This window comes from Coccinella septempunctata, chromosome 3 (assembly GCF_907165205.1).
Source record: "Coccinella septempunctata chromosome 3, icCocSept1.1, whole genome shotgun sequence".
NCBI classification, from domain to species: Eukaryota; Metazoa; Arthropoda; class Insecta; order Coleoptera; family Coccinellidae; genus Coccinella; species Coccinella septempunctata.
In genome coordinates, this window is record NC_058191.1 from 20,185,017 (window position 1) to 20,193,886 (window position 8,870).

At 38.2% G+C, this 8,870-nt stretch overlaps 1 long non-coding RNA gene across 1 annotated transcript; it reads right to left on the bottom strand.

The window, feature by feature from the left end:
* Positions 1-7,617: 7,617 nt before the first annotated feature.
* LOC123310506 lies at positions 7,618-7,842 on the bottom strand. Its single transcript, XR_006537365.1, has 2 exons — positions 7,752-7,842; positions 7,618-7,686 (listed from the first exon to the last, which is right to left on the bottom strand). It is a non-coding gene; the product is annotated as an uncharacterized LOC123310506 (long non-coding RNA).
* Between the last annotated feature and the right edge of the window lie 1,028 nt (positions 7,843-8,870).

Sequence of the window (8,870 nt, forward strand, 5' to 3'; positions counted from 1 at the left end):
CTTGCTCTTAAGACCAGTTCTCATTATCCTTCTCAATCTTCGGGTGAACTCCTCCGTTAATTCTTTCTTCATCTGGGTCTGATTGATTTTTCTTGCCTGTTTTATGCCTAGATACTTGTATGTGTCTCCTTCCTTCAATACTTCAATTTCTGAACCTTCCTTGAGTTTGAACGTACCATCTTCTATTTTCCCTCTCGTTATGTTCAGTACTCGACATTTTTCTAATCCAAACTTCATTTTGATGTCTTCCGAAAATCCTTCCATCATTTTCAGCATCTGTTGCATTTGTTTTTTGGTAGATGCGAAGAGTTTCAAATCGTACATGTAAAGTAGATGATTCAGTTTCATCATAGTTCTACTGCCGCTCTTGATGGAAAATCCGTAGTCCGTAGAATTCAATCTATGAGACAAGGGATTCAGGGCCAAGCAGAACCACAGAGGGCTCAGCGAGTCTCCTTGGAAAATTCCGCGTCTTATTGGAATAGGTCCTGTTGTAATGGAGCAATCTGCTGCTTTCATTTGAAGACTAGTACGCCAGGTTGACATGGCGTTTTTCAGAAACTTAACAATATAGGGATCCACCTTGTAAATCTTCAAGATCGTCAAGAGCCATTCGTGGGGTATAGAATCGAATGCTTTTTTGTAGTCTATGTACGCAGCATAAAGATTCCTCCGCTTGGAGAACGCTTGATTGCAGATAACTGAATCAATTATTAGCTGTTCTTTGCACCCTCGGCTGTCTTTGGTGCATCCTTTCTGTTGCATGGCGATGATGTTATTCCTTTCGCAATGGTTGTGAATTCGATTTGAAATGCACGATGTGATTAATTTGTACATCGTTGGAAGACATGTGATTGGTCGGTATTTGGATGGATCTTCTGTATTCCCTTGGTCTTTAGGTAACAGGTACGTTGTGCCATGTGTAAGGAATATTGGCATTCTTTCAGGATTTTCAATGACATCATTTATTGCGGAGGTCAATTTGTGATGCATGATCCAAAGTTTCTTGATCCAGAAGTTCTGTAATCCATCAGGTCCAGGTGCTTTCCAGTTGTGTAGTCCTCTGATAGCTGATTTTACTTCTTCAATTGTGATCTTGTCATACTGCATCGGCTCATATTTTATAGCTTCAGATTTTTCATCTTCAATCCATCCGGTATCTCCATTGAACTGAGGTTTCGTTGATAATTGTTCTATGGCTTTCTTTGGTGGTAACTTTCCATTTTCTACATCAGACGATGTGAGTGACCGGTAGAAAGTTTCTTCCGACTTTTCGAAGGAATTATTGTCTCTTTTATTATTATTATTATTATGACTTTAGCCTTGCGGCTTTCACGCTCCTCTCCAGAGGAAAATTCACTTATCCCAGATATCACATATATCAAAAGGATTAAGCTCTGTTGGAGCCCTTTCCAGGTTTTCGGGCTCGTGGTGGTGGTCGGGTCCGCGTCGCTCCTCGGCTCCCCGCTGTAGGTTGGATTCCTGCTCCACCCGCACTTCCTGTCGGAGCAGACGGTGTTCCTCTACATTCCCCATGTACTTGCGTACAGTTCTCGCCGTTCCGAGCAGTACCGCCTTCTGCATGACTTTATAAATATTTTCGTTCAACTGAAGTTTTCTCAAGTTCTCTAGTAGTTTCTTCTCTTATTATTATTATTATTATTAACAGGGATAAGAGTTTAGGCAATGCCTATAAACAGAAAAAAAAAGAAACAAAAAAGAAACAAAATAATCCAGAATAAATCAAAACCAGAATATGAAAAAAAAAACTACAAATTAAGGTTCCTATCACTTAAATGCCAACTGTCAAAATTGTTTTTAAATGAGTTCACTGACACTGACTCGACCACAACAGGAGGTAACGCGTTCCACACATTGAATATCCGGTTTGACAAAAAGTTTTGCCTTTGCACTGTCTTGAAGTTTTCTTTGCGGGGCTTGAAAGCATGGCCCCGCAAACGGCCATCCGTGTTCAACGTGAAGAGGTTGCGCAGAGTAACACCAAAAAGATCGTTTACCGCTCGATAAGTAGTGAGGGGGTCACCACGAGTCCTCCGCTATATAAAAGTTGGTAGGTTCATTATAGCACAGAACACACCCAACTTGACTTACTTTATGCATTATAGAGAGTCTTTCCACTGTATGATGGGCGCGAGATTCCGTATGGGAGACGCGTTGCCCATTTCCGAAAATCTGCCTCTGTTCTTTTCGTTTAAATGAATTTTCCTTGGTACATTCCCTTGCCCAATGTCCCTGCTGGTTGCAGTTATAACACAGTCCTTGTGTCTTTTGCCCCATTTTCCTGTTATTCCGACATTCCCTCGCAAAATGTCTCATTTGGCCGCAAGAAAAGCACTTCCTTCCGATATTTTTCTCTTTGTTTCCCTGACTTCGCCAGGTACTTCTACATTCCTTCGCCGAATGTCCCCCCTTTTCACACAATTGGCACACTGTTACAGTGTCAACTGTTGATATCCTCATATTTGCTAATCTCCCCTGCAACATCCTGTTGTTTGTTTCCTGTAACCGCACTAATTCTTCGGCCTTTTCCAAATCCAAATTTTTTTCCTTCAACGATAAAATTCCGGTTTCTTTCATGACATCCTTCCAGAGACCAATTTTGAATTGATTTAAAATTAAATCCTTATTCTTCTTCCGTATTCCAGGTTCTTCCTCTTTCTTTGCTCCGGCCAGATCCTCGATCAACAAATTAGCCCCTATAGTGCGCAATCTAGTACAAAACGTCCTGTCTTTGGAAACAACGACTTAGGTTCCATTGGTATTCGCCCGGCAATCTATCTGAAGTGAATTTTTGTATGAACCTATTTTTTAAATCAGTATAAGTTAAAGAATTGAAGGTAGGATCCGATTTAAGAAAATTGTAGGCATCACCCACAAGCTTAAGTTTTAGTAAGATGAGGCTATCTTTCTCACTCCAATCATCTAATTTTGCGCGTAATTCTAATTTATCAAATATCTATTTACATCTTTACCGGAGAACCCATCAAGAGTGGTCGCGATCATCCCCAACGAATACATGAAAGGGAGTTGCACAGAACTTTTTGCCGCCACACTAGGGGTGGTGTTACTAGCACTAGCCGCCGGCAACATTTTCTAAACTCACCAAATAACCTCAATAACAAGTAAATCTGAAAACTGAACTCTTCTTATTCCGCAAAGATACTGAAAATCAAGTTTCCCCTTTTTCGAAATCAAAATACGCTGCGCACACACGATAAAATTAGTCAAACGCTACACACCAAATGATCTCACTATTATACAATTATATGAACCTTAAATAGAAACGTCCTGAAAAAAAAATATATTACCAAAAAAAAAATTAAATCCTGAACGCAAATAATTATATTTCAACAGAAAATAATAAACAATAAACATTTCCTGAAAAAAAAATCCTGCAACCCTATCTTGTCCTACATTCCAAATCATTCTGTAAATGAAATCAAATAGAAAAATTAAATCAAACTGACTTAAGATTCCGAATTATCCTGCCGTTCACTTGATTTAAAACAATAAAATAGAAATAACCAAAATTCCGGAATATTCTGACGTCCAAATTGGAAAAATGAAAATATTTAATTGAAAGGATTTTATTCTTAATTCCGTGTTCAACTTATGACAAAACAACACACAAAAAAACGCTTAATTTTCCATATTCGCTAAATTGATCATAATTTAGCAAAAGTTTTTTTTTAAAAAAAAACAAACTAATTTGCGACTCCGCCTTTTTGTTACAGAAAAACCGATCAATCAACTTTGCGTTCTGAATCCTACGTATTTGATACTCAACAAAAAATAATTCGAAATGTTCACATCAAAACCATCAAACTACTACAAATTCAAAATTTTCAATACCACACAGTAATATACAAATATCCTGAAAAAAAAAATATATCTTTCACCATCAGCCAAGAATGCACCCTCAAACAATAAAATCCTTGCGAAAAATTAAATTTCAATCTTCAATATTAATCAACTACTATTAAATCTTCTTAAGGTTTTCATCAATCGAATCTTTCAAAACACCAATGCTTTTCGCAAATTAAATTTAGAATTATAGCCCGATTGAAAACTTGATAAATACCTCCGATTTTCAAATAAAATTCTTATCGAACTCACTGAAGAGTAAATAACTTTTTCCAACTCTACTCAACTTTCCCTAATATCTCCGCAGCTAAACTTCAAAGAGAGAAAAAAATCCTGTTGGCAACTGTACCTTTCACTTTTCACAAAATTCCTCTTAAAATGAACTAAAACCGACGAAAACTTAAATTATCCTTGGCAATAAAATAACTCACAGTTCCTTCATCCGAAAGTCCTGAAATTCATTGATATAATCAAAACATCATATATTCCACGAAAACCCTTAATCAACCGCGAAAATTCTTAAAATACAATTCTCCCAGTACTTTTCACTTCTAGAATGACGCCTAACAAATATTAGCTTTAGATTAACACGCTCTAGAAACAACCGAAAACTTTAAATCCCAAACTTCTCAAATAAAAAAAATTTAGTATTCCACCCCAGAAAAATCAACTAACATCATCACACCGCTGTCACCAGTGAAATAAAACACCCCTTATCTGGAATCAATGGAAGAGCGGCTTTCCACTGAACAAGGGGTGATTATTTTTTTAGATGTTAAGACACAAAATTGAAGGCCCCTTTAAAGGCAAAAAATGGTGGATTCGGCCCGTCGCGCGAAGGACAGGACTTTGATGTTTTTCTATATTTTCTGGGGAGAAAATTTAAATGAAACTCTGTTAAAATTTAACGAATAAATCTATTGCAGAAATTTGAATACAAGCACGTATTTGGTCGATAAAATGACCAAAAATAAAATCTCAATTTCTTTAACACATGCAAAGTGCGCAAAGCAATAATCATTAAAATTTCGTCAACAAAATCTTGGATTAAGATTCTTTTTTTTCAATTGCACAACAACAATAAAAATATGATCAAAAATCAAATGAATTTTAGAGGAGCTTTCAGGACTCTGGACAAACAAAAATTGGAATTTTCTACCTTTTTCTGCGACCAGCGACCGTCATTCGCCTGATAGGGCTGCTGGTGAACTTTTTCGATCACCAGGCTTTCCTCGCACAGAACGGCGAATTCTTTACACTCTACCGCACTTCCCGCACTTTTCCGTCGTCAACAATTAACGTTCTGCGTTTCAACTCTATCCAAAATCCCTAAAATCCTATATCCGATCTATACCACAAATAAAAACAAATATTACGCCCTGACGCCCTGACTGACTTTAACCACGGTACTAAATCTCTTACACTATTCCCCGAATAGCTTGTACCCGTCTCCCTTTTTGAGACCTAACTCCGGAAAATACTTCTAAATTTCTCGGACTGCCGAATCTACTTTCGGACTTCCAAATCTACTCTATTCGAATCCCAGATTCTACTTCCGTCTTCCCGACGTCTATTTTCTTCGACTAATCCCCTTCCTCTTTTTGGTTCCTTTTATCATTCCCCTTCTTAGATCAAAAACCCAAAATCCTTCTCCACCTCTCGTGGGTGTTTCCCCAATTATTCCACAACGCGCTAACCTTGCATTTTTCTGAACTAATTGAATTAGCTAGTTAAAACTCAAGAGCCTGCTAATTCTTACAACGCCGAATCAATTATCTTCGAATATTGAATTGAGATAAGCTCTTATGGGCGAGTTGTTATCTGAACTAAACCGTTTTCCTTTTAACTCAAAATCGGCCTCATGTCCGACATGAAACTCTACTTCTTCGTCACTTATCTTCCGAGTGGAAAATTATCATTCATACGCTTGTCATCAAAACCTTTATTTTCAATTATCTTGGACGTTGAGAGCCTGAGAAAAAATTTCCTTGCCCAATATTCTATAAGCATATATATCTCGTCAATATTTCTATTCATTACACTGGCAAAAGAAAATTGTAAAGTGTCTTTGAGAACACAGAAAACACTGTTAAATTAGATAATCAATAATAAAGATAAAGTGGACATCTTAAAAAGGTCCGGCGTGTACAAGTTTGAATGCAGTTGTGGGGCAGTGTACGTGGGGCGTACTGGTAGGAATTTTAAAACTCGGAAACGAGAACATTTAGGGTAATGGCACCGATTGTGGCCATGGTAAATCATTCCAAAACCGGCTTCACCAACAGAAATCAAAGAGATAATAATGAAACTGAAAAACCGGAAAGCACCGGGAGAAGATAGGATAACGAATTATATGTTGAAGAAATTGCCTAGAAAAGGAATAGCAGCCTTGACGAATATAACAAACGGAGTGATGAGGACCGAATACTACCCAAAGAGATGGAAAACTGCAGAAATGATAGTTTTCAACAAGCCTGGAAAGGAACGGAAATTTCCTCAAAATTATAGACCAATCAGCCTACTATCAGCACTAGGAAAAGTCGTCGAGAGGGTTATCGCCAAAAGGCTGAATGAGGAAACAGAAATGTTGAAGATAATTCCACCCGAACAATTTGGATTTCGACGAGAACACTCGACTGAACTCCAATTACTACGGCTCATAGAATACGTCACCGAAGGAATGCAGACCAAACAGGCCACAGGATTAGTTCTGATGGATATCGAGAGAGCTTTTGATAGAGTATGGCACGAAGGCCTAATCTACAAGATGAAAAAAGCAGGATATTCGACCAAGCTATGCAAGATTATAAGGAACTATCTGAGGAATAGAAACTTTTATGTGAAGATAGATGGAGCAACCTCTCAAACCAAACAATTGGAAGCGGGAGTGCCTCAAGGATCGGTACTTGGACCTCTGCTTTACGTAATATACGTTTATGATATCCCGAAGAATGCTTGAAATATGCTCACCTTGTACGCAGATGACACAGGAATAGCGTTCACACATCGACGCCCAGAGATCATACACCGGAGACTGCAGGAAGCCATAGATGAATTACTCAAATGGTGCATCAAATGGAAAATCCAAATCAATGGAAGAAAGACTCAAGCAATATTACTGCAAAAGAGAAGATTGAGGATTGAAGATAACCTTGAAGTTGATGGAGAAGAGGTTGAATGGAAAAATGAAGCAACATACCTAGGAGTGACGCTTGACAGAGGACTAACATGGAAAAACCACATCAAATGTGCTGTTGATAAAACAAAAGCCGCAATGAGTAAACTTTATCCACTCATAGGCAGAAGAAGTCATATGAATAAGAACATCAAGTTGACGATGATTAAAACTATTGCGCGACCACAACTCACATATGGATCGGCGGCATGGGGCTTCGCAGCCAAGACCCACATCAAGAGAATACAGGCCACTGAGAATAAACTCCTTAGAATGGCGATGGACGTACCCTGTTTTGTTAGAAACAAACAAATCTACAAGGACTTGGAATGGGAACCAGTTACAGAATTTATAAAGAGAAAGGCGGAAAGGATATTCGACAAAGCCAAACAACATCCAAATGAGGAACTACGAAGATTAGTCGACTACGATCCAACGGAAGAAGCTAGAAGGTCAAGAACCTACCACCGAAGACCGAGAGATCAGTTAAGGATTTAAATGTAACCAAAGAAGAGCTTGTAAAGGGTTGATGGGGATGAAAGAAAATCGTATTCCTCCCTTACTAGGCTTTATTCTTTTACAATATAAATGCCACTTGTGGTTGTTCTAGAGCTGAACGCAACAAACTAAACACAAGAAATGGGTACAATTAGAATTTATATAAAAGGAAAATAAGTACAATTTCTCTTACCTACACCTAGAACAACAAATTATCTCGGTAACGAAAAATTTGCACACTCTAAAATGGCTGTAGTGAGTTACCTCCAGCGCCAGTCAATCGAAAACTCAGAATGCGTGAATTCTTCGTCGCCTCCGTGACACAATCCCGAAACAAGCTAAACTGCTCAACAAAATCATTTATTCTATACGTTCTGCTTCAACTTGCTCCCGCTAAGTATAGGTCGAGACTATGAGACCTTATACTAAAGAACGCAAAAAAGCTGACCGAGTGGATAAAATCCCTACACCAATCATTAAAAAAAAAATCACTTAATTGGAGGGTAGTATTCTTTTCAGATGACTGATATGAAAGATTCCTCTTTCTTTCTGACCCCGAGCATGTACTAAAAGGTAGGAACATGTTCCAATTTTTTTTTAACCACATAAGGGCCCTCGAAAAGTAAAAGAAATTTTTTCGTTTCACCCTTCAGAAGAGATGACGTCGGGTTCGCGCGAAGCAATACCAGATCTCCTATTTCGAATCCCTTATGAGGATTGATAGTCATTTTATGTCGTATGATTCTACGTGCCGCCTTGTTCTCGAGACTCTCTTTTGCTAGTATTAATTTTTCATCCACAGTGATATCGGCACCCGATTGAGTTAGTCTATATTTATCAGGCAAAAGTTTCAAAGATTCGGTACCAAATTGTAATTCTTGTGGGCCGCACCCGATTGAGTTAGTCTATATTTATCAGGCAAAAGTTTCAAAGATTCGGTACCAAATTGTAATTCTTGTGGGCTGAATCCGGTACTTTCATGAACCGAAGAGTTGAAAAGTTGCATAAACAATTTAACTTCCAAAGCCCACTTCGATTGTTGTTCATGACAGTAGGTTCGAACCAACCGACCGACTTCTCGCATAACTCTCTCTGCTGGGTTAGCTTGAGATGACGAATGGAAGAAAAAATATGTTTGATGCCCAAATGTTCTAGCGTTTCTTTCCATTTCCTAGAGGTAAATTGTGAGCCATGATCAGTTAGAATTGTTTCGACATGACCCATGGTTGGGCAATAATCATGTATAATGCGATTGAGTATAGCTACAGAACTGGCCCTTTTTAAAGGGTATAAAGTAACGTATTTTGAAAAC